This window comes from Dipodomys spectabilis, unplaced genomic scaffold (assembly GCF_019054845.1).
Source record: "Dipodomys spectabilis isolate Male_0828 unplaced genomic scaffold, ASM1905484v1 ptg000050l, whole genome shotgun sequence".
In the NCBI taxonomy this organism is placed as follows: Eukaryota; Metazoa; Chordata; class Mammalia; order Rodentia; family Heteromyidae; genus Dipodomys; species Dipodomys spectabilis.
Window position 1 is genome coordinate 7,109,018 of NW_024870727.1, and position 12,663 is coordinate 7,121,680.

The following is a 12,663-nucleotide window of genomic DNA, read 5'->3' on the forward strand; positions in this document are numbered from 1 at the left end:
TGAGATCTAAGGATTGTGGTTCAAAGCCAGTCCAGACAGACAAATTCAAGAGACTTGTATCTCTAATTAATCAGCAAAATGTCAGAAGTAGAAATGTGACTCAAATGGTAAAGCACCAACCTTGAACAGAAAAAGCTAAGAGAGAGTGCAAGGCCCTCACTCAGTTCAAGCCCTGATACTGACACCACCACAACAACAAAAAACAATTTAACCATTTAAAAAGGCATCGTGGATTTGATACACATTTTATTCATGTGGATGAAGAGCCAACTTAGAGTGTAGAAACTAGAATTCTCATCACAGTTTTACTTCTACTCATTTGATGTGCTTAGTAGAAAAGTCTCCTCACCTTTTGAGAAGGCAATGAGCTGTGGCTCTCCCCTCAGAAACAGCCTCTTTCATTCTGTCACTCCATACAAAACATGACCAAAAGTTACTGGAGCTTTCTGTTTCCACACAGTTCTTTTATAACGGTATCTAATGTTCAATCAGTATAAACACACACACACACACACACACACACACACACACACACACACACACACACACACAACTTGTCCATTATGAAGAATTCCTTTTGTGTGAGGAGCCCGCTGTCTTTCTGGTCAATACAATTCTGCCATAGATTGTTCCAGATACCACTCCAACAGGGTTTGAAGCATTCTTTCTCAGGCCTGCTCCCATACCATGGAATGTATTCCTATTTTACTCTCTCTACAATCACTTCAAGAAACCTGTACTCATCTCACTAGTCATGAGCATTTCATTCAATTCTTTATTCATGACACCAAGAATCTAGAATGACACCTAATCAGGACCACCACTCAGTGACCTAACCACAGCACCCAGAATCAAATCCAGCCTTGCCTGATTCCTAAACCCATAAATGTCATCACTACACCATGTTGCTTCCCAAAGTGAATAGCTCACTGGGTTACTAGGTCAAAACACTGACTGAGGGACCATACTAGCCAAAATTACTAGTGAATACAACAAGCAGACCATTTATAGCAAGAAAACACTATCTGAACTCCTTCACCAGCTGAAACACCTTACAACCTCACACACACACACACACACACACACACACACACACACACGACTGTCAGGAAGACAAGGTATTGGACACAAATCAGCTCATCCAGAACCTTTCAGTGAGAAATAACTCCAGTTTAAAAAAAATCTGGAATTGCTAACACCTTATAAATAAATGTTCCTTAGAGACCTTATGTTACATTGACTTTGGACCATGACCTCATCAATGTATAGTCATCATTCTGGATATTCTTTCCCATCCCAACTAGAAGTTCTGCATGTTATCTCTGAATGATTCTAATATCAGATGATAGAGACACTGATCTCTGTGCAGAATAAGAGCATTATCTTATAGGAAATGTCAAGATACAATCCATGGAAAATGGAAAACGAAGTATAAGAAAAATCTAAGGCACAACAAAATGGCTGCCATAACTTAAAGGGAAAAGGTCAGCGATCCAGTTAAGTCAAATGACGAGCAAAACAACTTAGCTTGACATCCCTGCAGTGTAACGAACAGAATAATTAACCTTAGTCCCAATCAGACATATAGTGACCGCCGTTAGTTAGATAATGGAGGTGCAATCAGACGGTGTGCCTTCATTTTGTGGCCAATTACACCGTCCCATTTTCCTCTGAATTCAATAGAAATTACCTCAAAGCTTTTGAGGTACAGTTAACATGGTGTCTAGTAAACTGCCCTTCAAATATCATTTTGTTTTCATGTTTCTTTGTGAACAAAACATCCTGCAGACAAGGGGTAGTGCTGTGTTACTGGCAGCGGTTGTTTGGCTGTACCCTTAAGAAGAAAGAAAAAGAGAATTAATCTGCTGGCCCCTGCAACTACAGGTTCTCTTCCAGATAATTAATCCACAGTTTGGAAATGAAGCTCAATTCTTGGGAGTGAGATTCCACCTGTAATAGAGTACACTTTCCCCTCTGGAGCTTCAGGGTGTGAAGGTGAAACAGAACTTGTTATTTTGGAGGTGGTGCTGGTTGTTGTTTGATTAAAATTAAAAATGTGCTTGTCTCTTGAAGAAAAATGGACAGAGGCATGGCAGCTCCCTATAGAAAGCCCAGAATTTTTTTTCCTGAAGAAAGAAGTGAGGTTGTAAAACCCCATACAATCTTAGAAGGAAGCATGCGTGAATTGACAATTTAGGAAATACTTGCTAAATACCAGCTCCGTGCTGATGTACAGAATGATTACTAGGGTCTTCAAGGTTTGGGACTCTCACATCTCACCCATCTGGAAGCTACTGAGACTTGGTTTTGCCCTTTTCATGATGGCACAAGAAGGAAATAGGCAGATCATGTCCATAGACTTACTCTTGGAGAAGCTAAGGTTAGCCCTGGACTTCCTTCTCTACATTAAGGTGTAAGAAAAAAACCCACAAGTGTTTAAGCCTCTGGTGATTTTCCTGGTACTACCCAGGCAAGTGCCTGTGATCTACAGGATGTGGCATAGCTGCACTGCATCAGAGTTTCTCTGGGTTCTGGTTTTCATATGAGCAGTTCTGAACCACATTGAACTCATAGGCCCATGCTTATTTAAGTAGTCTTAATAATTTCAACTTCTACATCCTAAAAAGTTAATGATGGTCAGATGAACTCTTACATTTACATTTAGTTGGAGGTGTTCACAAAACTGAAAACACCAGATTATGCTGGGTTGCGGTTTTCATAAGAGCCACTCAGGACATCATTGAATTCAATATTCCCCAAATGCTAGTGTAGGCTTCATTGGACCACAGCTTTTAAATCCCCAACTGTTAATATTAACTGAATAGACTCCAAAGTTTATGTTTAGTTCAATGAGTTGGACAATCTAAAAGCCCCAGAATTTTGCTGGGTTCCAGATTTCAGATGATCTATTTGGGACTGCATTGAACTCAGTCAGCCCAGACTGTTTATTTAGCTTCTAAGTCCTGAACAGTTAATGGCAGCAGACAGAACTGTTACACTGACCTTCATTTGAATAGTTGGAAAAAGTGAGGGAACCAGAATTATGCTGAATTACAGTTTTCCTAAGAGTAATTCTAGAGAGCTTTGAAATCAAATAACCCAGACAGCTTGTTCGGGCCTCATGAAATATCAACAGTACCCTTTCACTGCCAGTGGTACCCCTACATTCTCTGCTTCCAGCATCTCAGGCCTGGTCTCTGAGATCAGAGGCAACATGGACTGCTTGTTTGACTATTAACACCAGCTTGGGCCCAAGGAGAAGAGAGAAGAGAGAAAATTAAGTTCTTGTACTTACTGTGGGAAGGGACCACAAGCAAGAATAAATGAGCATATGAAACATGGGGAAAGGAAGCCGGGGGATGGCAGCAAACGGATGAGGTCAAGATGCTGGGGAAAACCCAGGAAGGACACATGAACGTTGGGCTCCCCTGTCTCTCGCACACTGACTCCCCACATGGGCCAACTCAGAACCAAGAGAGCAGAGGAGCCCGGATTGTGCAGTCCCCACCCCCTAAGAGCTATGGCTTGACGCCTTCTTGAAACTGGATGCTAGCTTACATCCATTCTGGGCATCAGAAGCCACAGAGGGAAAGCTAACATGCGAGCATAGTGGGTAGTTAGCCAAGTGCCTGGGACCTGCTGCCCGGGAGCACTGGCACAGCATCTAAGTCCAACTGAGTCCTCCTGTTTATTCCCCATCCAGATGTCTGTGGAAGTCCAACAGCTGGGCCAAGTGTCTGCATGCACCTGGACCGCCTGCATCACCCAGCTGTCCATATTTCCCTGGAGACTTGGAAAGTTTTCAGTATTGTTCTGCTAAATATATTTCATGGGCTCATTTGTTGGTATTCCAAATAGCCTTTTCAAATGGAAACGAACATCTTGGCCATCTGTAGGAGAACAAATTACAGACGCTACTCACAAAAGGCAACAAACTACAAAATTGTGTCACACAGGGATAAATCTCAAAACCATTATAAGCAAAATAGAAAGTGATGACCTGTGTTAAGAAGTAACTTAAAAGAAGTTTTAGGATCCTGTGAGTGAAGTAAAAAAAAAAAATCCCTCAACTTTGAATCTGTGCCCTTTGACCCGATCTATTCTCTGCTACAGTCAACTTTGCAATCACTATGGGTTCCAAGCAAGACCAGATTCACAGAGAAGCAATCTTGTGTGGATAGCATATGGCCCCTTAACCCAGCAATGTCTTCTTAGTGTCTTAAAGCAAACAGCACAAAGCAGGAGATCACCTAGTTCCTGTCCCAGGCCAGTAACAAAATAAGAATAACATCTCTGGAATTCCTCCTGGGACAAAGACAGTACCTGAAACCAGGGGCTGTTTTAACTTTGTATATACCTTTCCGCTGAGGTCTGTGCCTCTGAAGATGGCAGGAGTTGTCCTGATGGGCTGTCTTCCCTGGGTGCCATGTGAGAAATCTCCTTTCTCCGCCCTTCATCTTTGTTTGACATATAGGGTGAGTGGTCACATTCCTGGACTTTAGGCCTGGGGTCTAAACATCCTATTTTACCTGGAGGATATGAACTGGAAAGGTACTTGAGGAAACTTTTTGGAGCAATGAAAATATCTTGTTTTAGTTAGTACGTAGATGAGTACCCCCAAAATGCCTAAAATTTACCCATCTGGCTTTGTGGATCTGTGTTGTTATTTTAATATTATCAGCACTAAACACACACCACAGTGAAACACAAGTAACACAAATGTTCTCTCTCTCTCTCCCTCTCTCTCTCTGTCTCTTTCTCTCTCTCTCTCTCTCACACACACACACACATTCAAACAAACTAGTCACAAAGAGCACACATTATTACTCAATTTATATAAAATCTAAGCCAGAAGCTAACTTGGGATGACAGAATTCCGAAATGGCTGGTGTGATGCAGGCTGAGGTGTGACCAAAGGAAAGCAATGACCTTGCACGGTCATCACAGTGGTTTGTATGTATTATTTATTTATTTATTTTGGTCAGTCCTGGGGCTTGAGCTCAGGGCCTTGGTTCTATCCCTGAAGTTTTGTATTTATTTATTTATTTTTCTCAAGGCTAGCGCTCTACCAGTTAAGTCACATCTCCATTTTCAGCTTTACTTTTGTAGTTCATTGGAGGTATGAGTCTCACAAATGTTTCTGCCTGGGCTAGCTTCTAACTGAGATCCTCAGACCTCAGCCTCCTGAGTAGCTAGGACCAGGTGGGAGCCACAGGCTTCCTACCTTACAGACTTCAGACTTGCCAGCTCCCACTGTCTCATGAGCCTGTTTCTGAAAAGTCAATCCTCTCCTCCTCTCCCCATCCCTGTACATATGGGTGTGAATACACTATCCAATCTTACACACATGTTCTATGATTCTATTTTGCTATCGCTTATATCTAGAATGTTCCCAAAGGCCCATGCATTAGAGGCTTGAATTCTTAGCTCATGTCATCTTTGGGGGTCTTAATTGTTGGAGGGTAGCTCTGCTCACCAAGGATGTGGCCATAAGGGGATTGTGGGACCCTAGTATCTTCCTGTTTCTTGTTTTCATACCCTGGTTATGACTTCTTTCTACCACATACTTCTCCAAATATGTGTGTGTGTGTGGAACATATATACAAACATATATAGGTGCTCCATATACATACACATATATATGTATGTATATGGAACATATATGTGTATGTATATGTATATATCCTCAATGAAGGCTCAAAACAAAAGGAGTAGATGTTCACAGACAGAAACTGTAAGAGGCAACTAATAAGATGTTTCTGTTGCCAGGCCCACACCTGTAATCCTAGCTACTCAGGAGACTGAGATCTGAGAATCACAGTTCAAAGCCAGCATGGGCAGGAAAGTCTGTGAGACTCTTATCTTCAATTAACTAACCAAGAGAGCTGGAAGTGGAGCTGTGGTTCAACTGGTAGTGTGCTATCCTTCAACAGGGAAAAAACAAACAAACTCAGGGAAAGTGCCCAAGCCAGGCAGACAGACAGACAGACAGACAGACACACACACACACACACACACACACACACACATGCATGCGTGCATGCATGCACACAAAGATGCTTTTTGTGGGCCTGAGAATTAACTGAAAGCTAGGCATGAGGCCTCAACCTCCTTCCACCCCCTTCTTTGATCATTCTCTCCTAAGCCTCTGGGGCTCCATGAAAGACAGGATTCCATTGATACACAACTGTGACAAATGTCAAACTGCTCCTCTGTGAAATATCTTCTTCTTATCATCTTGAAGGGAATATCCAAGAGCAGAGACTACAGGCCAGGCCTCCATGGACAAAGACTGAGCTAAGGGTCAACCAAGCCATGCCAGTGACTTGCAACTGTCTTAACTATGCATATCCTTCTCACTTTTTGCTCCTCCTCTCCCCCTCCCACCACAATTTTCTGTATGTAACCTGAGGCCAATGTCTGTACCATTATAGACAGCTGAAAATGTATCGAATATACTAAAATGTATTCCTATGGCTGCCATTTAAGAAATCTTCTTTCTCTGCCCTATACCATGTCTTTTTTATTTAGCATATTGGGGCTAGTGGCTGCACCTAAGTTGAGACTCTTGGATTTGGGGTCTGGGGTCTAAAAATCCTGTTAAAAAACCTCTTCAACTCTTGGCCAAAATAAATATTTTCTCTTTATAAGTTTATGTTTCAAACTATTTAACAAAATAACAGAAAACTGATTATAAATATGTCAGTGGAAAACTTTAACACAATTCTTGTACTGAAAACCCTCACATTTTAAGATGCTAACTTTCTTATATTTGAGAGAACAGAATTGGGAAGCTGGGAGATGCCTGGGAGAAGCATGTTTTTCTGATATTCTACCTGTGAACAAGAAAGCCCATATCCAACTGAAGTAAGGAGATTGGGTCTGAGTAATATCACCTTGTTCTCACAAGCTCTTCTGGCGCCTAGCTGGGTGGTAGGAGCTTTCCACTCAGCTTCAAAGGATTAGAGGTGAGACATGCCAGTCTTTGAATTGCTGGTGCATAGCTCCAGGAGAGCAAAGAGAGTTGTGCTTCAAAGAATACGATGGTGCATCATATTGTTTAGCCCCAGGAAAAGCTCTGCTCTTTGTGCTGTGTATATGGTCTGCTTTTGTTGAGCTTGAGTACTCCCACCCAAGCATGTGGTTTTTGTCTTGAAAGTTTGGTTCAAACTCAGTACTGGGTTGCAGGTCTTTAAGTCAGGAGTCCACCTCCTGATCTGTCTGGGTGTCTCCTTGCATGTGCATGTCTGTGTGTGTGTGTGTGTGTGTGTGTGTTTGTCTGTGTGTTTATCTCTCTGTCTCTATCTGCTAGAGTGTGCCCCTGTCCTTCTGTTTGTCTCCTTTTTTGTCTATTTGTTTGCTTGCCTGCTTGTTTACCTACTCAATAAATCTCTGCCAGGTTTTCTTACTATTGTGACTTGTCCAGAAATTCTTATTTGGGATCCAAGTCAAGGACCCTAAGTAAATGTCCCGACCCGCAGGACGTCAATGAGGGCAGTGAACCTAAGCGAGAAGGAATGAAGGGACAAGAGATACAAAGAATGACAGCAAGGCAGGGATTCTGATCAAGCTGCAAATTTTTATTTTTCACACAGGGGTATTTATATGCTTGGAATAAGGAAGCTTTTTCATTGGTTGTTAAGGAAGTTTTTTCATTGGCCGTAGCAGCTGCAGGATGTTTGCTTAGGGCAGAGTGAAAAGGTCAGATTCTGTAAACTCAGCCTCAAGATGTACCAGTGAGATAGTCAAGCCTATCATGATGAGAGACTCCCTTTTGGCTCCCGACAAGTTAAAGAGTTCCTATATGTAAAGGGAAGCTTCACTAAACCTCACCTCTGTCCAGTGACACTCTGTCTTCTGAGTGGCTAGGATTATAGGCATGAGCCACTGGTGCTCAGCTCCCACTCAAAAACAATGAGGAAACACTAAGGTATATTTTCCCAGCTCTGAAAGTCACACATAGGAACTTCCATTCTGAGTGTGTGGAACACACATTTAACTCTCATTTCCATGTGGGGAACAGAAAATATTTCTTTCCTTTTTTGGTTGTTTTTGTTCTCATTTCTCATTCTCCTGCTATGTTGAAAAAAATCCCAGCTAAACTTCACCTTGTGAAACTTTGCTTACTGCAAGAGTCCCGGAAATGTTTCTTTACTCGCCAGTGGATCTCAAGGCCTGGATCTCAAGGATCTGTGACTTGGTATTGGAAACTGGGAAGCAGAGGGAAGCCCCTCACCATCCCCATTAAAATCATTTACTTCATGAGTGGACTAGGAACCACTAATGAGTGCTTGTCTTGAATGGGCTACTGGGAGGTGGGGCCTAGCTGGAGGAAGTAGGTCTCCCAGGGTCCCGAGACCCTCTCAACCCTCGGCCAGTATAAGGTCCACTCCTGGAAGGTGAGCAGACTCCACCCTTCTCTCAGCCTTGTGGAGGGCCAACATGGCCTGGTGCCAGCCAGAAAGATGAATAAACCCTACCCCTTACCTGGATACCATGTGCGTGGTGTGGTTCTTACACGGCAACCTCTTCTTTAAAAACCTAACACAAATAGTGCTGTTTGAACCCAGGAAGGGCTTAAAGTCAAGATAGGTGGGATTCCTCTCTGTTTGTTTTTGTTTTTCCCCCTTTTTTGCTCTGAGGAATACCCACAGTTCTGATGACCTTTTTGGGGACCAGTCTGCTGTGGACACAGCACATCAATACCACTGCTGGCCTCTGCATCCACCTCCATGCTTCTACATTTTGGTGAGTAAACTACTCTCTAAGGGTTCTCTGTTGCTCAGTCCCTCTCCAGACGTGGTTCCATGCCAGAGAACCTACTAGGCCTTTAACTGAAAGGCCAGTCAAATCTGGAGCCAAGGATGCTTGACTCTGGTTGCTTGGCCACTCCTCCCTACAGGGCTTGGTGGTAAGTCGGGACACGGCTTCCATTCGATAAGCCCTCCTTCACTCACTAATTTTTTCTCTCCTATGCTTTTAATGGGGTGCTGTGTGTCACTCCGGTCCTGGAAACCCCTCTGAAATGCCTCCTGCACTCCCTGGAAAGCCAGAGCGCTTAATTTTTTATGCTGTTCTCAGATTTAGACAATTTTTGCCTCTGCAATGGTAAATAGTCAGAAGTCTGTTTACTTTCAGGTTCTCTTTGCTCTCTCTGCTAATCATGTCCAACTTTCTCTCCTTTTCTCTTTTCTACAACTATTTGGCTTGTGCCTGAAGAGTGTGATGAAGGCTGGGTCCTGGGGGCCCCCTTCTAGGCTCCCTCTCAAAAAGGTGAGCCAATCTAGGCTAGATCTATTTGTTCAGGCTTTCTTTGCACTTTTTTCAGAAATTCGCCATCTTGAGTTTGCCATCTTGGCCACATGGTGGGTTAAAGGTTTGACCCCATCTGACCCTTACCCTTCTACCAAGCTTACTACTCCATCCACCCATTTATTCTAAATGTGCCTTACTAACAAGTTGCTCTTTTCACAGGGCCTGGTAACTGAGGCCCAACCATCTGATGTGCTTTGTTACCAAAGATGCCTAAACATTGTTCTCAAAAATTTTAGGTTTTGAGTTTTGCATTTTTTGTTTGGTGTTGTGTATTCTACTACTGACTACATGGTTCTAAAATATTGGGCACATCTGTGCTAAAATTCTCATCACATCTAACGAGTTTTGTCATTGCAGAATATTTGTTGGTCAATTCCTGATAAGGAGCAGGTAATAAGCTCTACTTACTCTATTTGATCTCCTTGTTGCTTTAATTGGAAATTATAAAGGTTTTATGGCAAAGATTGCAGTTAAAAGCCAGCCCAGGCTGAAAAGTCCCTAACACTCCATCTCCCAACTAACCTGCAAGGAGCCAGGCTAGAAACTGGCTCAAGACTCTTATCTCTAATTAAACAACAAACACTGGAAGTGGCACTATAACTCAAAGTGGTGGAGCACTAGCCTTGAGCAGAAGTGCTCAGGGACAGTGTCCAGGCCTTGAGTTCAAAGCCTGTGCATGCCAACTGGGACAAGCCATCCCAGAAACAAGCACCTAGACCCCCGTGATTCAGTCAGTCTGGGGAACAAGGGACCATGGAGAGGAGTAACAGGGGATGATGTGACATCAGCCACTTTGTGCCTGCCATTCTAAAATTAATCAGAGCCGGGAGGTTAATAGAAGAAAGAAGCCTGCCCATCTACTGTCCAACCTGTATACCTTTTAACTGGACAGGAATTTACATTCTTGCATTTGTTACTGGACATTCTCGCCTTTGTTACTGGACATTCTCGCCTACCTAGTCGCCAGATGTCAGAAGTAGCTAGGAACTTTTCTACCAACTCCAGGACAGCCTGGAATGCAGGAGATAAGAACTAGCCATTCTAGCCAAGTCATCTAATTTTTAATTTTCAGCCCCAAGTCCTTCCTCTTGCCATTTATTTGCTCTCTAGTGTTTTTTTTTTTCAGTCCCTCAATGCCTCATGAGACTTTCTCCAGACTTCATCCAAGATACTTGTCTCCTCCAGACTTCATCTAAAGGCTCACGCCTACCAAAGGACAGCTGCTGCTCGCTGCCTTCTCTGGGAGGGGACCACATTCCAGCCTTTTACCCCTAATGTCAATGCCCCCTTGTCAGCAGGAAGTAGCCAGAGAGAATCCATGCCTTATTTCATGATTATTAAAAGGCTGGAATGTAAGATCCACTCCTGGATGGTGAGCAGACTCTACCTTCCTTGCAGCAAAGTCTCCACCCAGTACCTGTGTTACCCAGGCAACTGGCACACCTGGAAGAGGTCACGTCTGCATCCACTGAGGTCACATTTGGATTCAATGTGGCCACACCTTTCCGCACCCCTACCCAGATGCCTCTTTCCCAGGCCTTTCCCAGCCACGTGGAGTGCTAACATGGCCTGGTACTAGTCGGGAACGATGAATATAGGAACAATGAATAAACCTTCCCCTTACCCAAATGCCACGTGCGTGGTGCTGTTATTACTCGGCCTCTTCTTTAAAAACCTAACAGCCAGCAGCCATTGTGAGATAAGCAAATCTGGTGCCACGTGTTCACCACCATAAGGAGTCTACTGTGACTGGGGATTGAAATCTCTAAAATCACAGGACAAATTGCTCATCCCCCAAGTTGATTTTTATCAAGTGTTGAGTCACAATCAGGAACAGCTAACTCACACTGTCTCCCCCTTTTCCAGCTACTATATTGATACAAGCTTTAGCTCATGCTGTCTTTGTACAGGCACAGGGGAAGGATGGAGGCAGACTGGATCTATGCGGGATTAGGCCCAGGCAGCAATGTTTTTGAACAAACTTCCTGGTGCTTTACATGTATGTTGCACTTGACAGTCATTGGGCTAAGAATTGAAAAGAAGCCAAATGTAGTGACACCTACCTATAATCCAAGCTAATCTGGAAGCAGAGATAGGAAGATCTCAAATTCAAAGGAAGGAAAGAAGGAAGGAAGGAAAGAAGGAAGGAAGGAAAGAAGAGAGGGAGGGAGGGAGGGAGGGAGGGAGGGAGGGGTGCAGTAAAATAAAATAGAACTAGAAACATAGCTTAAGTAGTAGTCCCTGGTTCAATTTTTAATACTACACTGCAGAACAAGAGGGGTTGAACAGAGAAAACATACATTCAGTTTCTCTTATCCTTTTTTGTTTGCTTGTTTTCTTTTCTCTCCTTTTCTTCTGGTAGTTGTACTGAGGATTGAACTCAGGGCTTTGACCATGCTAGGAAAACATTTACCATTTGACCATGCTCTTCTCAGCTCTCTTTCCTGTACAACTGGGATTACAGCGATCCATTTCTCACAGCTTGTTTTTGAGATAGGCTTTCGCTAACTTTTGTCTGCGACAGCCTCAAACTGCCCTCTCTTTTCCTGTCCAGTAGTTAAGATTATAGGCATGTGTCACCATATTCACTCCACCATGCTTCTTCAGATGAAATGCTCATGAGAATAAACAGGTTAATTTTAGCAAGAAATGAAAACGCTCGTAATTCTCAGAGAACCTGAGCAGAGTAGGTTTACTTAACACACCCAAAATATGAATAAAAATACTCTACCAACTAGTTCAAAAAAAGAAAGAGGGCTGGGAAGGTGGCTCAGTGGTAGAGCGCTTGCCTTGCATGCATGAGGTCATGGGTTCGATTCCTCAGCACCACATAAGCAAAAAGAAAAAAGCCGTAAGTGGTGATGTGGCTCAAGTGGTAGAGCACTAGCCTTGAGCTGAAGAGCTGAGGGACAGCGCCTAGGCCCAGAGTTTCGGCCCCACAACCGGGCCCAAAAAAAAAAGAAAGAAAGAAAGAAAGAAGAGTTTGTTTTTAAAAAATGGTTCTTTAATCAAGTGACTTAGCCAAAGCTGGAGCAGTAATTCTTTTTTTTTTTTTTGGGGGGGGGGGTCCGGTTGTGGGGCCTGAACTCTGGGCCTGGGCGCTGTCCCTCAGCTCTTCAGCTCAAGGCTAGTGCTCTACCACTTGAGCCACAGAGCCACTTCTGGCTTTTTTCTTTTTGCTTATGTGGTGCTGAGGAATCTAACCCAGGGCCTCATGCATGCAAGGCAAGTGCTCTACCACTGAGCCACCTTCCCAGCCCCTGGAGCAGTAATTCTTGAACTAAGAAAGACTCTAGGAATTTGGAAGTACAGCAATGAAATTGGTGAATGTTTTAGCTAAAATGATTA